General features: G+C 48.1%; 1 long non-coding RNA gene across 1 annotated transcript; it reads left to right on the top strand.

The window, feature by feature from the left end:
- Window positions 1–3,259: 3,259 nt before the first annotated feature.
- Window positions 3,260–12,485, top strand: LOC136016000 (uncharacterized). The gene is made up of 3 exons (XR_010613447.1): window positions 3,260–3,637; window positions 11,182–11,302; window positions 12,277–12,485. It is a non-coding gene; the product is annotated as an uncharacterized LOC136016000 (long non-coding RNA).
- The last annotated feature ends 15,164 nt before the right edge of the window (window positions 12,486–27,649 follow it).

Here is a 27,649-nt window from a genome sequence, read left to right on the forward strand (position 1 = left end):
ATGTGCAGAGAGCTTCTGAATCAGACTCCAGAGCCTCTGGAATGCATTGGTGGCTTGTCCCTCAGCTGTGGCACAGGTAGGGACTGAATCAAGGATCTTCAGCCTTCCCTTTCTTCCCAAGAGCTGTGCTCTACAGTTCCTATCTCACTGAGAGTCTCCAGGGGGATATCTTTGTAAGCCTGTAGTAGAGTTCTCCAGCATACAGGCAAAGAGGGTGGTTGGGACCCTTGTCACCAGATCTCAACACACTCCTGTGCGTTGCAAGTGCCTGTTTGTCACCCTATTGCATGATGTACCAGAAAGGTTCAGGCTTCCTGCCGAAACCTCCATTTTATGCTGCACGTGTTCAGAGGGTAATAAATTCAGTCATTTTTGGTGTAAACATTATTCCTTAGTAATTGCCATCTATTTCTTTTTATTGGTAGCAATATCTTAGCTTTGCAAATGCAAGATCTGGACTGTTCTGGCAGTGCTGTAGGAGATGCTTGCTTAATAGAAGTACAAATGCATTTGGGAAGGTTTTAGCTGGACAGCTGCAGAGAACTCTCTTTTTGCTGAACCTGGCAGAATTCATTGCCCAATAAGGCTGTGAGGGGCTGGAGAGCAGGATGAAACCCTTCTGTCTGTGAATGTTTAGGACATCTGGTTGATCCTTGTAAGGCACAGCTGGAATGAGACTTGGATCCTGAACAGCCAAGTATAGTGGCTCTCTCAGCCTTGTCACCAAGCCCGATTTGTGACCTTCCCCTTCTCTTCCAATGCTGCAGGAGCCTTTGTGTAGTTGCTGATAGCTTTTGGGGCAGGCTCTTACTGATGCAGTTTCCAGAGTGGAATTGTTCATGCACTGGGAACACCATTTATTATTGCAGTTCTTCCAACCCTTCCATGGTTTCCTTTCTCATCCTTTGATTTATCCACACTGAGAAAAATAACCCCCCAAACCTCACTCTGACCCACGTGCCCATGCAGCCCAGAGCATCCTTTCGATAGTCCTACTGAGCAAGCTCCAGGAGAAACCCTGGGTAATTTTGATCTCCATTCCACCGTCAGCTCATTAAGACGAGACAGGTACAACACCCCAGAATGAAAATGACAGACACAAACCCAGCTCTTTAAATGCGAGTGTTTGCTAAGACTCTGTGCTGACTTTTGATTACCAGTGCCTTTCACAAACTTCAGCTACAGGATCTGAATCTTTTTTATTGTACATTCCCAGGATGATAAAACACAGTTATTGCTAGTGCAGTTTGGCTTCTATACCCTTAACACAAATGCCTGTTCCTTGGTTCCTATATGCTACCAAAAGCAGCGAGATTCTAATTACCAGTCAATAAAGTCCTTCCCATTTTTCATGGTAATAGACTTGAAAGAAGTTATTTTTATTCACTAGTTACATAGTGCTTCTTAAGATGTCAGTGACTGGGGACGTATTGGGCTCACTGCCACTGAGGGAGGTGTTTATTTGCCAGTCACATCTCTTCACCCCCCATCTCTGTGATCAGTGGTTTCTGCAGAGGGGCATTGAGGATCCTTTGAGATCCGTGGGTCCTCTGGGGCTGCCACTTGTCCTGTGCCAAAGCATGGGGACACCAGCAGCAATTTAGCAGTGGGACTCTGGTCAAGTGCTGTGTCTGTCCGTGCACAATATTCCACGTGTGGTCTGTGCTGCTGGCAGGAATGCTTTTATTGCCGAGTCTGGCTGTGTTCAGGAAGCCGTGAAGTGTGGTACAATGTGAGAAATAGTTGAAGTCCTGTGCTGCTCGTAAACACTTAACCCTGCTTTTCAAGCGCAGTACTTAATCAAGGGGTGGAGAACATGAAGCCTCTTCCACTGACTTGGGCCATAAATGAGCCCTTTAGCAATGGGGCATACAGAGAATTGCTGCTGTTTCCAATGGCTAAGAAAGTGTCTGTAGCGATTGTTCTTAACAACTCTATCTCATTAGGATGGTGGGTCTAAAAAGACATCAGAACAGAAGGGGACCACAACCCCCATGATGTGACCAATGCTAAAATGCTAAACCCAGACCTATTGCAGTGCTTATTTGTAAAGCCTTGCCCTGAGCACCCTGCTATCACTGGTAGAGGGGATTCGGGGTGCCTCCAGACTCAGGCCTTTCCTGGGGCTTGTTCTTCCAGGTGCCTGCCTTTCTCTCCTGGGAGTGGGCATGGAAAAGGAAAGCAGCCTCCTGACTTGCATCTTGAGCATCTCCAGCTTTCACATTACATGTGGAAGTCATGCTGGTAAGGTGAGGGTGACAAAGATCTATTCATTGTAGGAACATGGAATGGTTTGGCATGGAAGGGGCCTTAAAGCTCATCCAGTTCCAACCCCTGCCACAGGCAGGGACACCTTCCACTAGACCGGCTTGCTCCAAGCCCCTGTGTCCAACCTGGCCTTTCTAATGAATGTAGGCATTCCTGGGGTAAACCAAGAGCTAGGATGCATGCAGACAGCACCCCAGAGAGGCATGAAAGAGAATGGACAGCGGATGTGCAGAGTGGGGCTGAGCATGGAGCCATGGCTGCGAACACAGACCCGTGTGGATGCGGTGGGTCTCTGTCCCTGCAGACCCCCAGCTCAGCAAGCAATGCTGGGTCATTGCTCTGCACTGATTAAACTTAGCTGGGAAACTGCTGGGGGTGTTTGGGTTCACAGCGGTGCTGCTCTGCTGGGGCGGTCAGGATGGAGCATTGCCCCGTCAGAGCCTCGGGCTGCAAGAACACCAGCGTCAGGGGAGCGGAAACTGCTTCCATTAGCAGCTAAATGGTTCTGTGCCTGCAGATGACAAATGCGCTGCTCGTGAGATGTGAGGGCATGCTGACACGGCGCTAGGAAGTTAAACACAGGCACATTCAGCACGGGGGACACATGCTGTTTCACAGAGAGGGGCAAAGCCTGTTGTCTTTACCTTCCAAAGAGGGGCTTTTGACAAGGGCCTGTAGGGACAGGACAAAGGGAATGGCTTTAACCTGCCAGAGGGGAGATTGACATGAGACATTAGGAAGAAATTCTTCCCTGTGAGGGTGCTGAGGCGCTGGCACAGGGTGCCCAGAGAAGCTGTGGCTGCCCCATCCCTGGCAGTGTTCAAGACCAGGTTGGACTCAGGGGCTTGGAGCAACCTGCTCTAGTGGAAGGTGTCCCTGCCTGTGGCAGGGGTTTGGAACTGGGTGAGCTTTAAGGTCCCTTCCAACCCAAACCAGTCTGGGATGCTGTGGAAGAGCAAACCTGTGATGGGACATTTCAGGAGGTTTCTGGGATTGTGTAGAGCTTGCTGTTGGATGTTTGAAGGCGATTACAGGAATGCACAAAGCTTTGTGGGGTGTTCAAGGGAAGGGCCAGAGGCAGGGAAAGGAGGGATCAGAGCAAACTGGGGAGAAACAAGCATGGGAGAATGGGTAGGAGAGAGGTTGAAAAGGTGCAACTGTGTGAGAGCAGGCTCTGTGCTTCCCTGGGTGAGCTCTGTCTGTTCTTCAGCCTGGCCTGGCCTCATACTAACCCTGCTTTCTCAGTTCCTTTTTCTTTCCCTCTCTATCCCAGTGCATGTGAATATGTGAGTGTTTCACTGGGACACTTCAAGCTCTACCAGTTGATGAGCAGAAGACCAGAACGTGAAAGCCCAGGGCTGGACACAGGGTAAGTGAGGCTCCTGGCCTTGGTATGGAGTACGGATGGAGGTAGCGTCTGGGGCTGGAGGTTTGTGCTGATGAAGGGGACAGTGTGAAACCATGTGTGTCCACTGGACCTGCTGCAAGAAGTGCAGATTGCTGCAGAACAGCGTGTCCAAGGGAGAGTCAGCAACTTGCTGCGGTTATGGGGCAAGGCAGCCAGCCCAGCTGGTCTGAGGAACCAGATTAAACATGGACCATTTCCAGTTAAAGCTTTGACTGACTGGTAACCTACAGCGAATGGGAAGCATTCATCCAAAGATCTTAGGAAGTGCAGCCTAGCAGTGTATCTTCCAAACCTGTGTACTCGTATTCATCTTCTGCACATGGTGTAGAGCTGGTGTTCGATGGTACATGTCTCAGGAAGGCAATGTTTTGCATTACCAACACTGAAATAAGTGGCCCAGATACGTTCTTTCTTGGAATGTAATTGTGAATGGATCTTGCTTCTAAAACACTGTGACATTGATTTCCTACAAAGTGACAGCCTTGTCTCATTACCTAGACTCGTTTGTTGTGTGATGGATTTTAATAGCGACGATATGAAATCTGATGATTAACCCCCACCCCCGAAAGACAAAGAAGTTCAGAGCTGTGTCACATCCTTAACATGCTTCAAAAGGAAGCGTGACAAGCAGTGCTTGGGAAGAAACTCACGCTGTAAGAAGTCTGGTGGCAGGGAGTCTCGAGCAAAAGGAAAACACTGAAGAGGGAGAGAGGGGGAGATCTGGGGAGGCAGAGCCATTGGCTTCACACAGGCACAGTGTCCCTACCAAAGAAGAAAAGGTATGTCTGTATGTTCAATAGGGGATAACGGGGGTAATTTAACTCACAGGGTTTTCCAGCGTGTCTGATGTGCCACAAAGGGCTCGATTTCCACCAGGATGGATTTGACTTCTGAACTTAACAGATGCTGTGTCTGAAATTCTGGGATGGAAAGGTTAACAGTTGGACTCGATGATGTTAAAGGTCTTTTCCAACCTAAAGTCAATGGTTCTGTGGAGTAAAAGCTCATTATACTAAACACAGCAGAAGGAGAGAAAGAGTATAGCGTGTGTACAGAAATGGACAGGGAAATAAAAGGTAGAGGGAGAAAAGCCTTGGGAGTGGGCAGGGATACCGGGGTAAGGCTTGGCTGCTGCTTTGTGTGATTCCTGTAATAGCCTCATTATCTGGGACCTCCGGGCTCATCTCCCTAAATGTGACAGCCAGGAAACTACATTCTCACTGCGAGTCTTGCAGGATGCAAGCTGTGCTGCTTCATCAAAGTGATGGCTGCTGCTGTAACGAGCTGCATTAGCCCAAGATTGATTGTCCCTTTCACAGCGTGAAAGATTGGTGCCATTTGCAGCGGGGAGGGTCTGCCCACTCTGAGGGTAGTGCTGATGTGGGGCGTCACTCCTTCAGCTGCCTGCGTGGCAGTGCTGGTGGGCAGCCGGCCCTCCCGTAGCTGGGCATGGTGCTGGGGGCATGGGCAACCTCCTGTGGTGCCTGCTGGGATGCTGGCAGCCCTCTGCTCCACTGGCTTGGGGTTTAGGACTGGGAGGTTTAGGCTGGATACTGGGAACAGTTCCTCCCCCAAAGGGCAGTCAGGCATTGGAACAGGCTGCCCAGGGCAGTGCTGGAGCCACCGGCCCTGGAAGTGCTCACAGACCGTGTAGATGAGGCCATCAGTACCATGGGTTAGTGGTGGCCATGGCAGTGCTGGGGAATGGTTGGACTGGGTGATGCTGAAGGTCTTTTCCAACCCATCTGATTCTATGACTCTGTGATCGTCTGTCCCATACCACGCGGTTGCCTCAATACAGCACTGACCTCCGGCTGCTGGCTGGGACCAGAAGGGTGACTGGGACAGGGAGGAGGAAACAGAGAGAAAACTGTGCCCTGCTGCGGGGCTGCCCCTCTGGGACAGCACAGAAGGAGCATGAGGGATTGGAAGGCTCAGCACCACAATCCCAGTGGCTGAATCCCTCACATGGGCGTCTCACAGGAGGCTCCTGGGATTACGCCAAGTGCTCTAGAAGTGTTTCTGCTGACTGGGTCCTAGAACAAGAAAGGAGAAGAGAACTGCTTGGAGAACTGACAGCTGAATGACAAGCTGGTGTGCAGAGTTGTGGCCACCTGGTTTCTGAGTCCTGGCAAGCCACAGCGTCCTTAGGCTGTGCCTGCCTTTATTTAAGTGGGAAGTGGCTGTTGGATTTCTGGGACAGAGCAAGTTCAGGTGAGAGCAGATGAGGAATGAGGCCCGAGGCAGTGCCCTTATGGTAACTCCAGGTTGGAGGAGACCCAAATCCAGTGCAAAGGCTCTTGTGAACCATGCTGGAGGCAGCCCTGCTGCCTGCATCCGATGCGGACTTCATGGCTGGCTGCTTTTCCAGGTGACTCCTCTGTCCCCTGCTCTCCTCACCCTGTGGTTTGGCTCAGAGGAGGCAAGGGGCAGGGGCTTTTGTTCATCTTCAAGTCATTTTTAACAGGACAAAAAGCTTCGCTCTGACAGAAAAGGGAAGGAAGCCTTAGGCAGGTATTAAGGAGGGAATGACAAGAGCCTTTCACTGTTGTCTTCTGCACTGGCACATCAACATAAACTCTGTGGTCCTATGCTGGTTATGATCAGATACCTATTTACTGGGGTGCGTTGGGTTTCACAGCTGGAGCCTGCAGCTGGATTCAAGGCACTGATGGTGGGAGATGCGATTTCCCTCTTCCAGTGTTTCAAGCTATTTTCAGATAAATGACTGATGTTCTTAGCTGATCTTCATGCTTTTTAGAGCTGATGTCTGACCATCTGTCTCCAATTAGTCCCTTCAGCCCTGCAGTGTTCGCTCTTTTAAGTTCTCACACTTCTTTTTGGATACATTAATAATGAAGGAACCTCAAAGCATGCTGATGCTGCCAACCCAGCACACCACAGCCTTACTTAGCTGGGGGTTGTCATTCCTGCTCCCCCCGTCCTTCCTAGTTTAAAGCTTTTCTCACCATCTTACAAGCTTATTGGCACAGGTGCTTTTGTTCCACTTAGATGGATTCAGCCCCTCTCTAGCAGCCCTTGATCTTCAGAGGGGATCCATGATTGTAAAAGCCCTTTGCAACAAGCTGTTGATTTGCAGGATCAATCCACTCTTCTTCAAGCTTTTTCCCCGTTACCACTTCCTTTTAGAAGCAAGACTGAGGAGAATGCCACTTCAGCATCCATGTCCTTGGCCATCATCTCCAAGACACATGTCATATTGCTTGATGCTTTCCAGGTCTCCAAAGGCAGTTGTGTTGGTGCCCACATGGATGAGCAGTGGGGGATAACAGACTTCTGAGGCTTTCCTGGCCTTCAGACTGTCCTCAGTGTCCTGGATCCTATCAAATCTCCCCAGGCAGCATCCTCTGTCCTCCACAGCAGGGAGTCTGCTATTGCTATTCCCCCTTTCTCCTGGTGCTGCCATGTGATTTAGGCTCAGTTGCCTCCCATTCTGTTATGAGCAGAGCTCCCAGCCCCTCATCTAATACCATGGCACCAAATCTCTTCTGTAGCTGCCAGTCTGCAGGTGGAGCAGCAGCCTTCCTCCTGCTCCTAGTCACCAGCTTCCAGCCTTTTTCCATCATGCGGGTCTCCTTTTCCCAACCCAGTGAGCACAGACTCCTCCATCAGTGCAGCTGGGTGTTCAGGCTCTTGTAGGGTTCTGGGGAAGGTACTGTCCTCTTTTACATGATCTCTCCTGCTGTGCAGACTTCCCACCTCTATCTGCAGCTCTCCAACAAGTGCTCACCTTGTTGTGCAGGCAAGAAGACCATTTCCCTTTTCTGAGGCACATCTTGCACTGCTGCATCCTCCCTTGGGAGCTCAGCCTGTGCCGAGGCCTCTGACGTGCCAGGAGGAGCTGCTGCTATTGTTGTTGGCCTGTGTTCTGTGGGGCATCACCATTGCTGAGCACACATGTGCTGTCCTTGGCTCCCCTCTGCGTGCTCTTCTGTGCAAGCTGGAGCATCTGTTTGCACCTTCTGTTACTGAAGCACAGACCAGTTTTTGGTGCTGTGTGACACCGTGCATACTCCAAGTAGTAGAGACAAACAGCCTTTATAATCCCAAGTTGAGGTGTGAAAATCATAGAGCAGGGGTAAGACTCAAAGCACAGGTTTGTTCTCCTCCAGCCTCATCCTGGCTGTGTAGATCTCTCTATATGGAGCTTCACCACCTTCTAATCACTTCTGTTTCAGTGCAATTGGTGCGAGCCCGGGACTGGATGTTTACCTGGCATACAAAACCTTGGCCAGGGCTTGTTCAATCAATCACAGCGTGGCTGTAGCTGCTTCAGTGGCAAGGCGCTAACTGCTGTAGGGCAGAGGAGTTTTCTTCTTCCAGCATGCCTGGCTTTTAAGAGCATTGCATTTGATGCCTCCGGTGCAAACAATGCAGGCAAGTGCAAAATCTGAGCTGGTGTTTGATGGGGAAAGAAGCAGCTCCATGCAGGGCTGTGGTGAAGGAGGGGCTCATTCCTGCCTGGGGTGCGCTGAATTAACTCAGCTACTTGAGCCTGGTTTAGAGGTGTCTCTGTTGAGATGGATCCTGACCTGAACAGCTTTATTGCATGTGCAAACATGGGCCTTGCTGACATTGATGTGAGTGCCTTTTATAGACAGCAACTGAGGGAGCAGTGACATTCTTCTCTGCACATTGACGGCTGGATAAGTGAAGGCTACTACCCAAAGGCTGGGCTGGGTGAAGGTGTAGGGCTGGGACCTGAGGAGTAAGCAGGGTCACAATGATCTGTGTGTCTGTTGGGGTGAGGAGGGACACGAGAGGAGGTTGAGGAGGGAGGTGGAGGACAGGGAAGGAAGAGTTCTGGAAACAACGAGGGGGGAAAGCCATCCGTACTCTTAGGGCTGAGGACTGAATGGAAAAGTCGACTTGGAATTATAAACTGGTTTGTCTCTGAACCACACTTGGAAAAACTAAAATGTTGAGATACACTCTTTGTAAAGAGAGCAGCATCCAAGGGAGCCTGGCTTATGCGTTTGCTTGCTCTTGCTAATACAACAGCCTGCGAAGCTCCCAAGATGGGTTTACCGCTCACTCCAAGGAAGTCAGTAATATCACTCAGGGAATTGCTTTGAGTCAGCCAGGGCTTAATGGAACATGGCGTGGGTAACATCTCCAGGCTTGGTGCCATCTGCTTGCAGAGCACTGGGTCACTGTATGGATGTCAACAAAGAAGCTTGTGGAAACGAGGAGGGAAATAGCAAGCTCCAGGGCATAGGAAAATGATGATTTTTCTGACTGTTGTCTTCATGAGATTGGTTTAGGTCTGGGTTTTGAGTCTGCTCCCTTCCCACTGTCTCTGGGGAAATGCCTGCAAGAGGAGAGACACGAATCTGCTCCCTTCCCACTGTCGCTAGGGAAATGCCTGCAAGAGGAGAGAGATGAGCCCTTGAGTTAAACTGAAACACAGCAATGAGACCAGCAGGCTGATGAGACAGAGAAAGAACTTCCCCGTTGTCTTTGGAGGTGTCACATGGGAACCCCCTGAGAATTAGGGTTGGTGGGTTAGTGAGGGAAAAGCAGCTAGTGGGCATCACAGTTTGCAGCTATAGAATCCCAGACTGGTTTGGGTCGGAGGGGATCCTGAAGCTCATCCAGTTCCAGGCCCCTGCAATGGGCAGGGACACCTTCCACAAGACCAGGTTGCTCCAAGCCCTTTCCGGTAAGATCTCTTTAATGCAGCTTCCAATACAATCTGTGAGTTACCCAGTTAAAGAGAAGATACTGAAAAAACAGGTGAATTTAAACCCTAGGTGGTAAATCTAATAGCAATGTTCTTTGCTCCTAGTCAAGATAATTGCCCTTTGAGAAATTCTTTTGGTAGAACATTAATTCTGACCTTTCTCTGAAGTGTGACATAAACATGTTCTAAAATGGATATTCACGCCCAGACCTTTTCCATTATCAGCTAAAAAGATTTGGGAGTTATGTTACAGTTAATCTGTTTTAAACAAACAATCTCCCTCGCTGTGCTGTTTTCGTGCTGTAACAGACTGCTCAGGTTTATCTCTTCTCCCTCCTGCGCAGAAAATGAAATTTCACTGGTTTCCAACAGCTGATGCTTGAATACATGCAAAACTCTGGGTGTGTGTGCAGATTGCCTGTCACAGTGTTCAGCTACTTCAAATTGCTGCTCACTCACCAAAGACTAATTCTATTTCCTGAACCCCTGCCCTGCTTTCACCTGTGAAAAGTGAAGAATAGTTCATTCATTGTAATAAGGATTATTAATACATACCAGTTTCTACCTGCAGTTTGATTTCCCCCACCAGCTACCTGAAGAGCAATGCTTCTGTAAATGTATGATCACACTCTTCTCTCCATCAGAGATGGGGACCAGTTTCCTTACCTCTACCTGGTGACACCTGAGATTGAGAGCGAAGGTGCAAATATATATGAAAACCTGGACTTGTCCTTCTCCATCAGCATCTGCTCCTTGCTGATTCCTGCAGGATCAATTCATGGCCACTGTTCTCTAGAAGTCAAGGGTAAAAGACTTCTGCAGGAGTCTCAAAGCTGGGGCTCAGGGTAGAGGTGTGTTTGAAGCCATGCTCTTCCATGGAGCCCTGGGGATGGCTGCCTTGCTGTGCTGGAAGTAGGAAGGGGCCCATTGCCTAACACACAGTTGAGCTAAGGAGAGACTGGGAGCCAGTGTAGTACAAGGGGCAGGTTTGGAAGTGTGGGAATGAATGAGCAAGGCTGTGAAACTCATCTGCGTAGCATATGGACTGCATGTCATGGGCTTACTGGGGTCAGATCCCAAGCCCATTGAGCTGACCAGCCTTAGGTCCTTGGAAAGCATCCCAGGAAAACATGCTTGTCTTCAATACAGATCAGTATTTCTTCTGCCATCACCATTTATGTGAGTTACTTTGAAATGTGTCTGTCCTTGAAAGCCAAGCGGTGGAACGAAACAGGTGAAGATGAGGTTAGAGTCATGGTACTGCTGGAAACTAATGTTCTCTAGACTAGTGTAATGGTAATGTCACCTGGCAACCTACCAAAGTCGGGTTTTGCTTATTTTAGTTGCTCTCTCTTTCACTCCAAAGTCATTTTTTCAGTACGTCTGGTGATGTGTCCTAAGAGAAATGTATAAGGTTGCTTTAAGGATTAGCCATTAATCCAGCTGGTTCAAGAGGGTAAGCCCTGGAAGTGGAGAAATCTTGATTTATGCTCTCGGTGCATGAGGCTAGCCTGGGTGATTTCTGAGCTGTGAAGAAAACTTTTCCTTGGCAACCCAGGGTGTGTATTTTAGTGAAAGGAACAAATCCATAGTTTTTTTCCTGCTGACTCTTCTTTCATTTGTTTTTATGACATGGTCTTGTCATGTGCATGGACCACCGAGCGACTGTGTTTGACCTGAGGTTCAACAAGTGTGTTCGTTTTTAGTCTGTTATTCTCTTCTGCAGCTCAGTATTTGGTACATAGTGTGTTATCAGAGCTGTAATAACCCAGAAATCCCCTTACACTGCCCTCTCTTCCAGTTACCCCAGCCTGCAGAGAAGACTATAGAAGAAAAAGTGAATTTAGAAGGCTCCTGAAATGCAGCATGGGGTGGGGGAGGACGAAACACCACAGATCTCTTTTGACACACGGATTTTGAAGGCAAGTTTTTAACAGACCTGCTTTTGTACTAATGATCATGCTACAGCCTATGCTGGACAAACTGCTTTGGTGAAAAGGCTTAAAACCTAACCCAGTGCTGTTGTCCTACTCAGGCAGAGCAGCATGAGCTTGGTGTTTCACCAGGAAAGCTTGCACGATGAGAAAGGCTAACTTGGTCTGCAGCAGAAAGGGAAGAGATGTGGGAGAGGACAGAGGCTGCAAGACATGAGATAGCCCAAGCAAAGCCAAGCAGCCCCTCTGCTAGGGTCTGGGTGTGGGGTACATGTGAGTATAGAAGGGCAGCAGTGCAGCGCTTACAGAGAAGACATGAGCATGAGGCAGACTGGTTCTGGAAAATCCATGGACACCACCTCCCAAAAGGAGTCTCCACCAGGCACGTGTGGCTTACAGAGCTGGTGTTAAACTGCTCTCCCTTTCAAACCTCTTTGCTTTGAGAGCTGTTTCTTCAGTGCTTTGGGGATTCTGCTCCTCCAGCAGTCCTGCAGCATCACCCTCTTTTCTCTCCTAGGATTTGCTGCTTCAGTCACCTCTCCTGCTTTAGGGCCTGAACGTTATCTCATTTCCCTTATATTCAGGGAATACCGGACCTTTGTAGTGTAAAGCAACCATTTTGCAAAAGAAAGTGTGAAAGTGTTGGTGATAATTCCCCTTTGGCAAGCCTGCCCGTCCTTAGGAGCTATGGTGTCTCCATGGAGCGTGTCACAGCTCCAAGCAAACCCAGGAGCTGGAGTGTCCTTTGGCTGCCCTTTGTCACACTGAGGTGAAGAAGGGCATTTAGAGAGATCTTTGCAGGGCAGAATGAGGAGAATATGTAGAGGAATGAAGAGAATACGTAGAGTAGTCTCTTGCTGCTTGGATGCCTGGATCTGGGTGTCAGCAATCCCACATTAGGGCAGCTCCAGCAGAGTTCCAGTCATTCTACACAGCGTTCGTTCTGCTTTCTCTTTCTACAGATTATCCCGGCTACCTACCTGCTCCTGATATCTAAAGGGAAAAAGTGCTCTGGTCAGACACGGGAGTGGTGCCTGCTCTGAAACTTGAGATAAAGCATCTCTTTAACATCTGCATCCCCAAACTTCCCTTTTATTTGAAAGGCCACCCTGCTCTTCCATGTGGTGAGCTGTGAAGGGACAGATCCCTTTTGCAGGTTTCTCAGACAGAAAATGATGTTCCAGTAGTGCAGGAATTGGGGGTGTAGAGGGGGAGAAGCTGATGGCCCTCAAATCCACTGAACTCTTGACCTGTTGTTAGCCACAGCGGGGAAGGGATCTGTCTTCTGAGTACAACCAGTGTGAATCCTGTTGCCTCGCTGATTTGCTCCTGTAAGGTTCAGAGAAGTCAGTCCCTAATTCAACAGAGCTGTGCTCGTGCAAACTGCTTTAATTGCAGTATCCAGCTCTCCTGTACTTGAGCGTTCTGTCAGGAGGGCTGCTCAGGGTGTGCTTCAGGTGACCTTGGCTTTAATTGCTTGCAGCTCATTTGGATGATTCCAGAGTGCTTTCTACCCCTGATTAAAGCTGGTTTCTTTCCAGAAGTATCATCTTTCCCCCTCTTACTTCTTTCTTTAAGTACTTGCATGCATGCTAAGGTATCCTGAAACAACTGCTGTGGGATGGATAGACTGAAGACCTGAGGTACCTCACTTCTTACTGCTGCGGGGGCCTTGGGGTCAGTTGTTGCTGTCTGCAGGTCCCTGATGTATGATACTGGGCTCCAGCACTTCCCATCACGAGTAACGTGCTGTGTACTTATCTAGGAGAAGGGGCTCTGCTTGCGTTGCACAAAGTGCAACAGAGCAGGAGTGGCTGAAGGAAAGGGAGCAAGAAAAGGGGATGGCACTTCAGCAACGTAGTGGTACAGGGTCACTTTAGGTATGGTGCAGGTGTTCAGCTTTGAAGAGAGCTGTAGGAGGAGGTGGGGTCTTTTCCTCTTGTTGATTGCATTTGGCTTTTAAGATAAGGTTCTCACTGGGTCTGTCCTACCTGCTCTACTAGGATGTGTGGCACTGCATCCTTGCTGGGGAGGCCGTCGCCTTTGCTCAGAGATAACTCACTAGTTCTGTGCTCCTGACCTGACCCCATGTGCCCAGCTGGGCCCCACGTAGGCTGCTCTGCAGGTGTCTCTGGAAATCAGATGTCTGTTTTGTGTCTGTTCAGAAAGCAGAGCAGAGCTTCACAAAGGCTTGTTGGCTTCCAAGAAGTCTCACTGAATTTCAGAGTGGTTGAGATTGGAAGGGACCTCTGGAGCCACCCGATTCCTTGCCCAAGTAGGGTCACCTATTGCTCCTTGCATATCCCTGTGACTTCTGAATATCCCAAGGGTGGAGCTTCTCTACAGCCTCACAGTGAAAAAGCGTTTCCTGGTGTTCAAATGTACCCTCCTGTGTCTCAGTTTGTGCCCGTTGCCTTTTGTCCTGACACTGGGCACACTGAGAAGTGCTTCTTTACATGAACATGAGCCGGCAGTGTGCGCTCGCAGCCCAGAAAGCCAACCGTATCCTGGGCTGCATCAAAAGGATCGTGACCAGCAGGTCGAGGGAGGTGATCCTGCCCCTCTACTCTGCTCTTGTGAGACCTCACCTGCAGTATTGTGTGCAGTTCTGGTGTCCTCAACATAAAAAGGACATGGAACTGCTGGAACAAGTGCAGAGGAGGCCACGAGGATGATCAGGGGACTGGAGCACCTCCCGTATGAAGACAGGCTGAGGAAGTTGGGGCTGTTCAGCCTGGAGAAGAGAAGGCTGCGTGGGGACCTCATAGCAGCCTTCCAGTACCTGAAGGGGGCCTATAGGGATGCTGGGGAGGGACTCTTTGTTAGGAACTGTAGTGACAGGACAAGGGGTAACGGGTTAAAACTTAAACAGAGGAAGTTTAGACTGGAGGTAAGGAGGAAATTCTTTCCTGTTAGGGTGGTGAGGCACTGGAATGGGTTGCCCAGGGAGGTTGTGAGTGCTCCATCCCTGGCGGTGTTCAGGGCCAGGTTGGATGAAGCCTTGTGTGGGATGGTTTAGTGTGAGGTGTCCCTGCCCATGGCAGGGGGTTGGAACTGGATGATCTTGAGGTCCTTTCCAACCCAAACTATTCTATGATTCTATGATTCTTTACACCCTCTGTGTCCTCAGAGCCCTCCAACATCTGTCTGGACAAGGCCATGATCCTGGCTGGACCCACTTTGAGCTGGCGGTTGGACTAGAGCCCTCCAGAGGCCCTTCCAAACCTTCATTTTCCTGGGATGCTATAGCAGAACATAAGGACTGTACCTTAAGGTACAGAGACCAATTGGGAGACCAAGGTACCGCTCACCCCACAGCTGCAGCACCGAGTGAAAGAACACAATTGCGGGCAATTTTTGCCCAGGTTCCTCTCTAGTCAGAGTGTGCTTCTTTTGATAAGGAGTCTTTAACTTTGATTACTGCAAACACTCCAGTCAAAGGCACTCAGCAGGTAGCTATGGCAACCCCTGAGATAAGTGGTCTAAAATACACCAGGTAAAATAATGAGGGGATAATAATACGGGTTTAGTTCAAATAAACTATTAAGTGTGACTAATGGTTTTACATTAAAAAAATATTCATACACCATATTTCTGGGCTATAAGTTAGTCATGGTTTGAGGCCCATTGTTCATCCCGCTGCTGCAGGTGGTCTCCGAAGAATACTGTTAATATTAATGCCTCCTGCATTTTGTTAACCCAGCACTCGGCAGCGGAAAAGAAGAAGTCTTGTAGCTCCACAAAATAAAACTGTTAAAGGGAGAAGAGAGAGGGGAGGGAAAATTACCCAAGCAGAGAGAGCTGCAGCCCCTCACAGAGGCCGACCGAACCTAATGAATGTGACTCAATACTTCCCTCCCCAGACTGTCTGTATTTGGACCCAAATCAAACCTAGTAATTAGGAGGCAGGTGATAAGTGCTGTGCATACTCAGCAAGAGACAGTCATTACCTAAGGAAAGCTTATGATGATGTAAATAGTCTAATGTATTTTCTTACCTTGTGGCAAGGAGAAGGACAGCTGGAATTCTCTTTTGGAATTCCAAGGAGCTGGTCTCCTGCGATTGCTCCTCCAGCAGGATGTTATCCCGCTAGCAAGAAGGCAGAACTGAAGCTTGCTGGAGCTACTCTTCTGTTCCATAGGAGATCATAGAATCAAGCAGGTTGGAAAAGCCCTTCAAGATCATCCAGTCCAACCGTTCCCCAGCACGGCCAAGGCCACCCCTAACCCATGGCACTGAGGGCCTCTTCTACACGGTTTGTGAGCACTTCCAGGGCTGGTGACTCCAGCCCTGCCCTGGGCAGCCTGTTCCAATGCCTGACTGCCCTTTGGGGAAGAAATTGTTCCCAGTATCCAGCCTAAACCTCCCCTGGTGCAGCTTGAGGCCGTTTCCTCTTGTCCCATCCCTTGTTCCTTGGGAGAAGAGACCAGCCCCTCCTGGCTCCATCCTCCTTTGAGTAGCTGTAGAGAGCAACATCTTGATTTCCAGAATATAAAACAGGAGACCATATTCCCTCTTAACCTCCTCTTCTCCATATTGCTTTCCTGTCTTCATCCCATCCTGAGCACAGGCTCCCCCTTCTCATCTTTCCTATTGACTGTGGTCACACAGAAGCAAATAGAGCTGTCCTAACACCAGGAAAGAATTCATCCTACAGACCTGGCACCCACCCCAACGATTTTGGATCATAAATCCTGCAGCAGTCCTTACAGCTTATTTAGTTGGTTCACCTTGAAGCATCTAATACATAAAAGATTGTTATGTTATTTTTGTCCAAAGTACTGCCATTATGAAGTGGACATAGTAAACAAAAGTGGTCCGTGTCCCTTCTGTTGTTATCCACTGTCATTTCTAGGTAGTTACAGTAAACCCTGAAGACCACAAGCAAAGGGGCTTTATTGAGTTATCTTTTCTTATCGCCAATGAAAAATGACGTTTGGTTGTATTTTTGATCAATGGAGAGGATCACGTGAGGAAGAACACAGTCCGTGGGGTTGCTTTTCAAAATGGACTTTGTAATTGATTTTATATTTTAGACTCTTTCTGACCAATTTAAGTGCCTCCTCCAGGAGCTTTAGGTATATCTGCTTGGTTTTGTCAGGTATTGCCTCTGGAAGAAGTAAGCTTTGTATCACAGCAACAGCAGCTGAAATAGTGCAGTGTGCAGGGTTTAATCAGCCGTTACCCAGGGTAAGATTGTTCAGGTAGGGAAGGGAGAGGGAGCAGTAGGTGGAAGCCGTTTGTCCTCTTCAAGCAGTGGGTCAGGGCAGACAGGGGCAGGTACACTTCCAGCCCTCTGCATGACCCAGCAGTGTTTCTCCTCCCTGTTTGTCTTGTTCCCTGCTGTCTCTTAAGGCATTTTGAGATGAGGACACCTTACAGAGTGATGTGCTCTCAGCAAAGTGGGATGCTTTCTTAGGCCTGGGCTGAACTGGGAACCAGTGTTCTGTATCTTTCTGTTAATGTGGGCTTCAGCCAACCTTTGCTCACTGAGTGTCACCCCTCTGGGCTTGGCACACATGGCCTGGATGTCAGGACGGTCCAGCCCCTGGGATCCTTGGTGGTTACTGCCTTTCCCCCCCTTCCTTCTTTCTTTTTTCTTGTGATTTCCTTTTGCTGCCTCCGTGCTGCCCCTTGGACTACAGTGAGGCTTTCTCAGTCTCTCCTTTCACAAGCTGGGACTCTACAGCTCAGTGAGTGGGCAGCATGCCCTATGTCATCTGTTGTACTTAAACCCTATCCTAATCCAAGTGACAGCTCCCCATGTCCCAGCTCGCTTTAAGAAAAGGCGAGGGAATGCTTTGTTCAAGTCAAAGACCCAGAAGAGGCCACTTCTCAAGACGCCAATGAATAGGCTGCCTCAGAAAACGAATTCTGGGCTCCAGGAGTAAGTGCTTGAATTCTGGGGTAGAGACACACATAAGAATGAGACTGATTCTCTGCTTCCAGTGCCAATTCCTTCGTAATTGAGCTGCTATTAGCAACTCCGGGGCGGTGCACTGTGTGTTTTTATGGACCAGTAATAGACGTCGAGGGTGATTGGAGGCAATCAGCCTTCAGCCTAGAGTTTTACAAAGCCCCAGATGTGTGAAATGATAGGCCACTGAAGTCTTCCCTTCTCAGACTTATAAATACTCCATGCTCCAGAAAGCAAGCCAGCTGCTTGCTGACGGGGAACAGGCGAAAGTCCTGTGGTCATGGTGTTGTGTATGGCCTGGGTCACTGAATCAGAAGGGTCGTCCTGATTGCTCATTCCCATAGAGTCCAGCTGGGGTTAGTTGTAACAATCTGAGTGGCAGTGAATGGTACCAGTGAAATGGGGCATGGTAGATGTGGCAATGGTCTGGCAGTCCCATGCAGCAGCAAGGAGGTTTTGTGTGTCCAAACTGTGTCAGTTCTGCTCAAGCAAGGTATGGGCTGTTACAGAGGTGATGCTTGTAGCCAGTCTGGGCGTCCATGTAAAGGCATTTTCCAAACTACGTTTGAGAGCTGGGTACCACTGAGCCTTGTACAGGAGTCTGCTTGACTTCAAGGCAGCGGCTTGGAACTAGATGAACTTTAAGATCCCATCAAACCTGAGCCCTTATGTGATCCTGTGATTCTCAAAAAACCCAAATGTGTTCCATTCTCTAGCAGGCATTGAGCCTTTTGACTTTGAACCCATCAAGCAAACAGGAGACATGATGGATGCTAATATAAAAACGATTCAGCTGATGGAGGGAGCAGAATGGGGAGGCATTTAATGTTTCTCAAGTAAGAAATCACTAGGGGAAGAGGGAGCAAACTGTGCTTGAAAATAGATGCTAAGGTGTTTAAAGCCAGAGGAGAAACTCAAATCAAGGCATTCTCCATTTTGGAAGTGAAATGAAGACAAATATCTAGTACTTTAATAAAGAGGAGTCTATTAACCATAGCCTATGCTTACCAAGGACACTCAGTTGCGCTATAGCAGTGTGAGATGGATAACTTTGCAGTCTCTACCTGAATTGATGTTGCGGTGTTGTTAGCACTAAGAAACTCCTTCCCAGGCAGTGCTCTGCTTCACCCAGGAGGGGGCTGGTGTCTCTGTTGCTTTATGCTTTCTCCTGTACTCCTGTCTGAAACCAGGTTTCAAGTGAGACTGTGGGGATATCAGAACAAGCAGGGGGTCAATTCATGCCTAGGAGCTACGTGAGACCGTGAAGGAAGATGTGCCGTGAAAGCCCTACTTGGCTCAGTGCTGGGGTTTTCTTGTCACATTTAAAGGTGTAGGGATTTCTGTGTGAAAAAATAGCTGCTAATATAGAGCCATTAATGCTAATAAGAGTCTGGTTAATTAAGGAGGCTCCCAAATCCTGTCTTAGCCACATTAGCCTGTAGGATGGCTGTGACTGGGAGTTGTAAAGTAAAAACTTTGAGAGTGTTGCTGTGTTTCTCCCCCGGTAGGAAGGGAATTCTGGCTGTTTGGAAGAGGGATCTGGTTGGGAGGCAGCAGAGGGTGTCTTCAACTGAAGAACAGGAAAGGAGGAAAATGAAATGTGCTGGTGTCTTCAAGACATAAATCAAAGCATAAATCTGAGCCCATTATGGATCTGCAATAAATGTGGTGATAAATCAGAGACAGCTGATAATGTAAGAGTAATGCATGTTTGCAGTACAATCACCACATTATATTAAAAGGTAAGTGTCCATTTACAAAGCAATGATGAAGCAGTTCTGGATGCCTTGAAGTTCACCTTGTAAAACTGCTGGGTGAAAGGAAAAGATCCCTGTGTTGGATCCAAAGGGAATGCCAGAGACGCTGGAATACGTGGAAGAAGGCAAGCTGCCTTTGCTTGCCCAGCGAGGCTGGCCAGAGGAATGGGCAATTGGAACTGATCTCCCAGACTTGCAGTTCCAAACCTGCCTTCAAAATGAGGGATCCTACCAAGCAAGAAGGACAATGGTTTGCTTGCAGTGCTGCCAGACTGAAACTGGGCTTAAAAGTGCTGCAAACCCCTCATAAAGCACTTGGTAAATATAAACATCAGTTGTGACTGCGATGCGATGAAATGAAAGCAGTAACTAACAGCCAGGATTAACAACCACAGATTTTGTGTTGCTCTATAAACCTTGGCTAGGCAGTGAAGCAAGGAACAGGGCTGCGTAATTGCAGCCATCAAAGTGCAAGTGTTCTCACCGCATCAGAGCAGAAGAGTCAAATGAATACTGCAGAGCTTGGGAGGCTGTGAATTCATTTCAGTTCTGTAAATTTCCATCCTATGAGCTGTATCCTCAGCTGGTATCCTCGCTTCCATAGCTTAGACCCAGGGTGCGCGGTGGAGTTTGGGGCACTTGCATCCAAGACAATGACTGCTGCTAAGATGAAAGCAGGAGTAACAACATTGTTCATGGATGCTAAGGCTGGTTGGGGTCATTAGGAACCAGTATCCTGCCCTTCTATAATAATTCATGCCTTGAAGCTTCACCCAGCAATTTCTTTAGCTAGTCCATAGCTCCTGATGCAGTTAGGATGTGCATCCTATAGCCAGCTGGCTGTAGACCTTGGGTGATGGGGATCCTACCATGTCCTGAGTGATTGATTTCACTTCCTGTTAGGTATGTTCAGCTTTCAGTGTTGAATGTATTTTGCTTCTTTTGGAAACGGAAGGATTCATACTTCTCCGTAGCTTTTATAACCCGCACTGAATGAATTTAATACCGGTGGGAGCTTTGGGGTACATTTTTCTTTATAAGGCATCTTCCAGAGCTCCAATAGGCTTTTTTTTTTTTTTTTTTTTCACTCTTTTGGAGCATTCTTCCCTCTTTAACCTTCACCTGGAAAAATAGATACATGATCTGTTACAGTCCAAAAGCACTGCTTTGTTCTGATCCGGCATTCCCTGTGGCTGGACAAGAAACGTTTTGCCTGGAGTCTCTATAGTAGGAATTATTTGTATTTTTCGTTTTTAAATTTGAATATATTTCTTCTTCAGTAAAAATTCATCGAGGGCAGCCAGAGATTTTGCTGAAGACTGTGATTCTGTGAAGACAGAAGCATTTTTGATGAGCTCTTTGCTCTCCTCTACCTCCCTCCTGTTTCTGTCACGGTTTGCATGAGAAAAATGAAATATCTGGGTTTTGCCTGCCTTGATCCATTCGTTTTGCTGTCTGTGTTTTAGGTGTGCTGGTGTATTACCAATCAAAGTACATAGCCCATTAACAACCTTGACAACAGTAAGTAATGACCTTGGGTTCTTCTGGAGCAGATGGAGATTGAATTGCTGCATGCGATCAGAGAACAAGTTATTCCTGCCTCATTCCTTTATGTTTTGGGACCTCACTTGGTGGTTAACAGCAGCCAAGAGAGATGTTCTGATCAAATAGAAGCCTCACATCTGGATTTTATTTTCCCTTGTCTTCTCTGGTCACTAGGCGTGTTTGGCCTTGTATTGGGTGTCATATTGTGGCCTGATGATGGGCACACGGTGTAGGACCAGAGAGCATCTCCAGTGTCATTGTATCCACTCCATGTTGAGCTCTATCTTATGTTCACCAGTCATCTTGGAAGGCTATTCCAGAACACCCTGCTCTTAAGGTGATACATAAAACCATGGGGAGTGCCTCTGTTTAATTTACAGCTCTTACCGGACAAACTGTGCTTCTTTCAGACTCCTCAGGTCCCTCTTATAAATAATAGGGATGGTATGTGTCTACTGCTTGGTAATGAAGTTAGGAATTAGAGGGTTGGAAAAGAGAATTATTATCTTGGACTCGGTGGACTCCAAAACATGGGTCTTCAAATAAACCCCAGTAAAACTTGGTCATGGGGTGGCAGTTCTGCTTGTGGAGAGTAATTTATGCTGTTTTAGAAAAGCATTTTGACTCAGTTTTGCTTTGATGGTCAAATTCAAGCTTATCTGAGCTTACCTGGAACTTTAACAGGGCAATACCTGTTTTGATCAACTCAGCACGCAGTCTTCAGTTCCTGTACATTAATGCAGCACGCTGCTTGTGGATGGAGTACAGCATGAGGAGTATGCACCACCCATGTCTGGATTTCCTGGTTTGAACTTCTCTCTTGAGAGCTTATTCAGAAGCAAGTGGTTCAATAATTGAAACGTGGATGAAGCCATCTCTTTCTGGCAAGTCTGATCTCCTCTGCCTTCTTTTTTCAGGTGTTCAAGATCTACTACAGCTTAATTTCTCCGGGGAATCTTTGCCTTAGTTCCACTCGGAAAATTTCCTTGTTGAAGGAAAGTAACTGTGTAAATAACCCTCCAGCTTGGGCACCCTGGCCAAGTACCTTATGGCATTTTTCTCTTAGAATTTCATTTGCTCTGCTGGTTTAAAGTGCAGCATTCACACAGAGCTCGGGAGCCTCCGTGCTGCCCTTCATCCCTGCCTTTATCATGATCAGATGAGCCCTTACGGTGGACAATGAGACTTCTCTGCACTGTTAATAACAGTTCAGACCTATGGAGCTCCTGTTTGTTTCTGGCAGGGGACATTGCTCTGCAATGGCTCAGGAGCAATTGTAGCCCTGTGTGCTTGTAGGTGAGCATCAGTTTTACACGTACTGCAGGTTTGCACAGTCGCTGCCACCTCAAAACCTCCACCGAAGGCAGAAATGTGTTTTTCAGGTGGTGTTAATGTGGTTGTTGCAGGGAAAAAAGCCTGCAGTGCAGTCGCTTGGAGCTGTACCTGATGTTCAGGCTGTCAGAGACACTTAATTAGCACTCTGCTGCCTTCAGCTTCTATGAGCAGCCCACGAATCACTTTCAAACTGTAAATTTGGGCTGACTCTCAGGCTGGGTGACTGACAAATGTCCGAGGAACATTTGCGGGGTCTCTTACAAGCAGTCGTGCTCAATCTCAGCACATGAAGTGTGCAGGCTTTTTGGTGTGTGCATTTATTCATGTTTGTAAATGCGACCTACTTGCAAGAGAAGTGTACATTAAAAGGCTATAGGAATCCAGAGGTATTTAGCATGTTTTCAGGCTGTTTCTCTTTGAGATGTTGGAAAAACTATCCCAGCCTGCAGGAGAGTCTGCTGTTGCTGCCTATTAAGTACACTAAGCCATGCAGTGGTTGAAGACTTCCATGCATGATAGATTTCACAGGTATTCTTATGGCTGAATTAAGTACAGAAGAATAATTTTCCTCTTGTTTTTCACCTTTTAAAATGTAATGTTTCCTTCCAATATGGCCCTACCGATTTTTTCTAATGTGAATATCATTGGCTAGATTTAAAACTAAGCAAGAAATGAGCGAAATAGGAGGAGCCCTGGGTTACAGTGATGGTTGTGTTCAGAATTTCCACTGTAAACACTGTGATGAGTTTTTAATCAGAATTGTGGAAGGAGGGGATAACATCGAGTTCCAGTGTTGTGAGCGGTACATTTTGGGTTTTTGGGGGAAGAGATGTGCCATGTGTTTTAGCAACGCAAGGGCTCGGTGTCTGCTGGAAAACAACGGCCTGCATAAGTAATGCTGGCTGCAGTGTAGGGGCTGGAGGAGGAGACGAGGCAAAGCTATGGGTGGGCAAACAGGCACCTGATGAGGAAGGGACAGACCAGAAAGCTTCCTGAAGAGCCTTAGTCCTGGCTGCGCTGTTAAAAGACCTGCCATAACATGGAAATGGTGGTCTTGGTAGCGACGTTCCTCTTCTCTTTCACCTCTTCCATTGTCCAGCCCTATGACAAGGAGGTTAATTCTCAAACATCTGAAGAAGCAGCCCCTTGTTTATGTAGTGCTTCTTTTTCCTTTCACTCACACTGATGTTATTTCAGCCTCCTTTGGGATGCTCCAAGTCATTTTGGTTGCTGGGGCCAGTTTGCAGCAGTAGTTGCTTGTGCTGCTGGAGAGCTTGTTCAGCTTTGCTGCATGTGTGTTGCATCCGTTGATGATGGAGAAACTGAGATGATGGAGAAACTCTAATGGTGGAGAAACTGTAATGATGGAGAAAAGGAGAACTGTAATGTTACTGCCATAGGGAGAGCAGCTGGAATGACACAGAGCCCATGACTTTGGTGAGAGGAGCTCCAGCCATGCATGGGTGATGCTCTTAAAAATCATCCTGTTCTTTCAAATGCGCTGATAACCAGCTTCCCTACCCATAAAGTGCCCCACTTCTGTAAAGAGGAGCACAGAGGCGCTAATTTCCCTTGTGTCATCTTCTCTGGCAGGGCAAGGGTTCAGGAGCAGTGTATTGTGTCCATGAGGTCTACCCAGTGGAGTAGAAGATCCACCTCACATGGGTACCCCAAGGGCTTGTTCTCTGCAGCAGCTGGGAATGGAGAAGGCTGCTCCACAGGTAGAGCCATCCATGTGGGAAGAGGGATGTTTCCTCACAGCTGAAGTTTCATCTAGCAGAAAGGGGCCGCAACATTCCAAACAAGCAACGCAGGCAGGCTCTGTGTTGTCAGATGACCCAAGCAGACACCATCCTGCTTCCCTTGCAGCTTGTTCTGCTGCTATCAGCAAGAGGGTCCTGTTTCACTCTCCTCAAGGCCTTGAGTCAGGGAAAACCCTTCCAGAAGGGCACAGAGGCATGAAGAGTGTGTCAGAGAAGTGAAGCTGAAAAGCTGGGCAGCAGGATGGAGTGGCATAAGGGGCACTTAACAACTGGCAGAGTCTATGCTTCTGATGCTGTTGTGTGTTCTCCAGTTTCCTGCCTGCATTTTTAGCCAGAACTGCAGCTCTCTCCTAGTGAAGTTGCTGTTTTCCTTCTCTTTCCTTACTGTATTTCTCCTTTTATCCTAGTCTTTTTTCTTTTCCCTCGAAAAGCAACAAAAGCAAAGGAACAACCAAATCTTCAAGGCAATTCAGTCTGGCAGGCTCAAGGTAGCGCTGCTAAACTCACCTTGGCAAGTTCCACTCGGTTAAAAGACACATTTGGCAGCTTCTTGCTGCTTTTCTTAAGGAAAGTCTGCCCTTTTTGGTTTGTTAAGCACCTAAAATGCTGGCTGAGATTACAGCGCTGTCTTTTAATGATCCCAATAGAGGCTGATGCTGCTTTTTTGAGGCTTTTACTGCCTGTCCTGTAATTGGTAGCAGACAATTGACGTGCAAGTGTCTCATTTGGGGAAAACTGCAAATTTGCATGGTTACGATGCTGCAGATTGCAGAGAGGTTATTCCCAGCCTCGCTCGTGTAACACAGTGCCCTGCTGAGGCTTCAATACCACCGAGACACTGCAAGTGTGCAGACCAGCCCTACCTGCAGTGAGGGGTCATACAGGAGAGGCCAGGTCTGGTCTGCAGACTCCATACGGTTGCAGGGCTGTGTCAGCCCAGAGGAGCCAGGCTGTGGGTGGACATGGCCTTTGCTCACCATCTTGGCTGTACATCAGGAGGAAAGAGGAGTCCTTGAAGCTGAAGGGCAGTGCTCAGAAGAAATGAGGATGCACAGGGTGAGGGCCTGCCATGAAGCTCTCAGCAGCTCAAGCTGCTTGAGCCACTTTGCTAATGCACTCCTCTCCCTATTCCCCAGCCCCAAGGTAGTTTAGGTAGCATTTTTCCTCACTATCTTTGACTTTTCCGTGCTTTCTCCATCTCCTGGTATACCAGGACTGGTCTCCTCATCACAGCATCAAGTCACATGTGGTCTGGTGGTGGGCAAGGATTGTATCTCTTTGCCAAATCCTCATGCTGGGAGGTCACATTCGGTCCTGTGGCCATAGAAACTCCCATTTCAGGGTACAATCCCTGTTTTATGTGTTTCTTCTTGCTAGACACATGACTTCGCTTATTCAAGCTGACTCTGGGTGAGTGATTCCTGCTCACTCAGTGACCAGGATGTCTTGGTACAGCTGCCTCATCCCTATCACTCCCTATTGAGCTGCTGGCATTCACATCACTTTCCAGCTATAACTGCATCAACCTCAAAGCCAGGCAGAAAGCAGCAAACCATTCTGGGCACAGTCGTGCTCCTCATGCCACCTCACCAGAGCGATTCCTGTTTCATGCTGGTTTCTGCTGGTTGCTGCTGGGTGTCTGTCAGGTAGGCAGTTCTTAACCTGTTTAGTTCATGCTTTATTGATGCTACATAGTACACACTCTTTAAAACCTAATGCTACTTGATATTAAGTCAAAAGCCCTCTGAAGATGTAAGCGTATTACCTCTGGACAGTTCCCTTTATCAACCAGATTTGTAATCTCATCACAGAGTGAAATCAGGTTTGTTTGACAAGCCCTATTTTCCCTAAACCCTGGTTGATTTGCCTTGTTGCGTTCCCTTCTTTACTTCTTCAGAGGATGGGTCCTGTATGGAGGCTTCTACAACACTCCTGGACTGATGCTATGTATCTCTTTCACTCTGCTTGTGTTTTTGCAGCATTGGCAACACATTACTGCCCACCGAGGCTGCGGCGCTGGGATGATGGGAGAAGTAGTTTCTCAGAAACCAGGCTGTAACTGTGACTCAGAGCAGGGGAACAAGGGATCCCATGGGAGGCAGTTTGAAGGGCGAAGTAGCTTAGGTAGGAGAAGTGATAGGTCCTGAAGGACAGCACTGTATAGGTGCAAGAATGGCCATCCTGATATTAAAGACCCACAGGACACCTCCCAGGGGAATCATGAGCTGGCCTGTTTCATGCTCACTGAAAAGCGGACAGGAACCAAACTGAAACCAGTTGCTCTGTGGGAAGTGCAAATTCAGAGATGTGTTTTTAGGGCACTGAGCACCCAGGGGCTTGGGGCTTGGCTGGGCATGATGGGTGGTTACTGCAGTATAGACAATGATGTGACTGCTGATGGTAGTATATATATACTGCAGTATAGACTATAGTGTGACTACTCTTCAGTTTATCACTGTCCTTAGTCTCCTGGGGTTGGTGAACCAGAAAGGCCTAGATTTGCATGGGAACCGTGGTGTTAAATACAGCTTCTTGACATCTTCACCTTTTCCACCTGCCAAGCCCAACACGTTAGCAGTGACACTGGGAAGGCAGCCTTAAGGAGTCCTCCTTCTAAGAGCTGTCAATAAAGATTACCTTCTGTAATCTGCTCCCTGCCTGCCTGCTGGATGATAGGGACAGCACAGGGACAGTCACAGAGTGTCCAAAAGTAACACCCCATTAGTGCAGACAGGCCACCTGCCTGACACCAGGCAGCTTTGATAAGCATTACAGGGAGGTTTGGTGACCTTACATACCCCTCTGCTACTGTGCAGTTAATCTCACCTATTAATCTGACCTATTCCGATGTCCTATTTTGTCTACTTTGTGATGTTCTCCTTTGGATTACTCCCCAAGCTACATAAAACAGGGCTGAGCAGGGAGGTTGCCTTCCTACTGTACTGGCAGTGCTTAAAGAGATGAAGTGGGCTGATGTGCCTGAATGAAGCAGCTCGGATGCTGATGCTAGGCACTGAGGCTTCAGTGCAGCAGCTTCTCATCCCCCTTATTGTCACTGACTGCAGCTTCCTGCGAGCAGAGGTAGTGGCTGCAGGGCAGGTAGGTATGGTCATCTTTCAAACAGGGGAGGGGAAAAGATTCTACGGGGGAAATACACTCAGGAGACTAACCAGGGATGGCCATCTTCCATGGAAGAATGTTATACTCTGCTGGTTTTGTGTTGGTTTTGTTTTTGCTTTTCTTTATTTTTTCCAAAAGTAGGTAATTTCCCCCCCATTTTATTTAATAGAATGGCCTTGCGTGCTATAACCCTTTCTCATTGCCAGTGGGCTGCCCGAATTTCCAGATACACAGTTTAGGGAAGGAGAGAAGCTCACGGCAGAGGAGACACTAGAGGGCAACATCGTGCAGCAGTGCTGTGCAGGAGATGGGCTGGCTTCGTGCTGGAGTCAAACGCTTTTGCTGTTCAGCTTCATACACAGCTTGATCCGGTGGGCTCGGTCATTCCTGAACACTGAGGTCCCTTCTAAACCCTTTTGAGAGGTCCAGTGACCTTACAGAGGTGGAGACGCATTAAACAGAGAGGGTCTGTCTCGTACAAGTGCCCTCAGCCATGCCACGTTGGAGGGATGAGAGGAGTTTGTCTCCTGAATCCCATGTGCTTTTCCTGCTCTCCAGCATACCCCAGGGTTTAGCAAGTTTCTTCCTTATTCACTATGAGCCAACTCCTGAGAAGTCTTATTAAGAGCCAGATGTTGGGCTTGAGCATCTTAATTTGTGGTGGCTCAAGCTGATGTGAGAGCGTCGCAGCATCAGAGATGAGCTGAGGCTGGCAGTCCCCCTGCCCCACTCATGCAGGGTCACCCAGAGCAGGTAGCTCAGGGCTATGCTGAGTTGGGGTTTGAGTATCTCCAAGGATGGAGGTTTGACAGCCTCACTGGGCAAACTCTTCCAGTGTTTGATCACCCTCACAGTAAAAAAAGCCATACGTTTAGACATTAAGGTCTTGGTGAGGAGT

The sequence above is a fragment of the Lathamus discolor genome, chromosome 5 (genome assembly GCF_037157495.1).
Source record: "Lathamus discolor isolate bLatDis1 chromosome 5, bLatDis1.hap1, whole genome shotgun sequence".
NCBI lineage: Eukaryota > Metazoa > Chordata > Aves > Psittaciformes > Psittacidae > Lathamus > Lathamus discolor.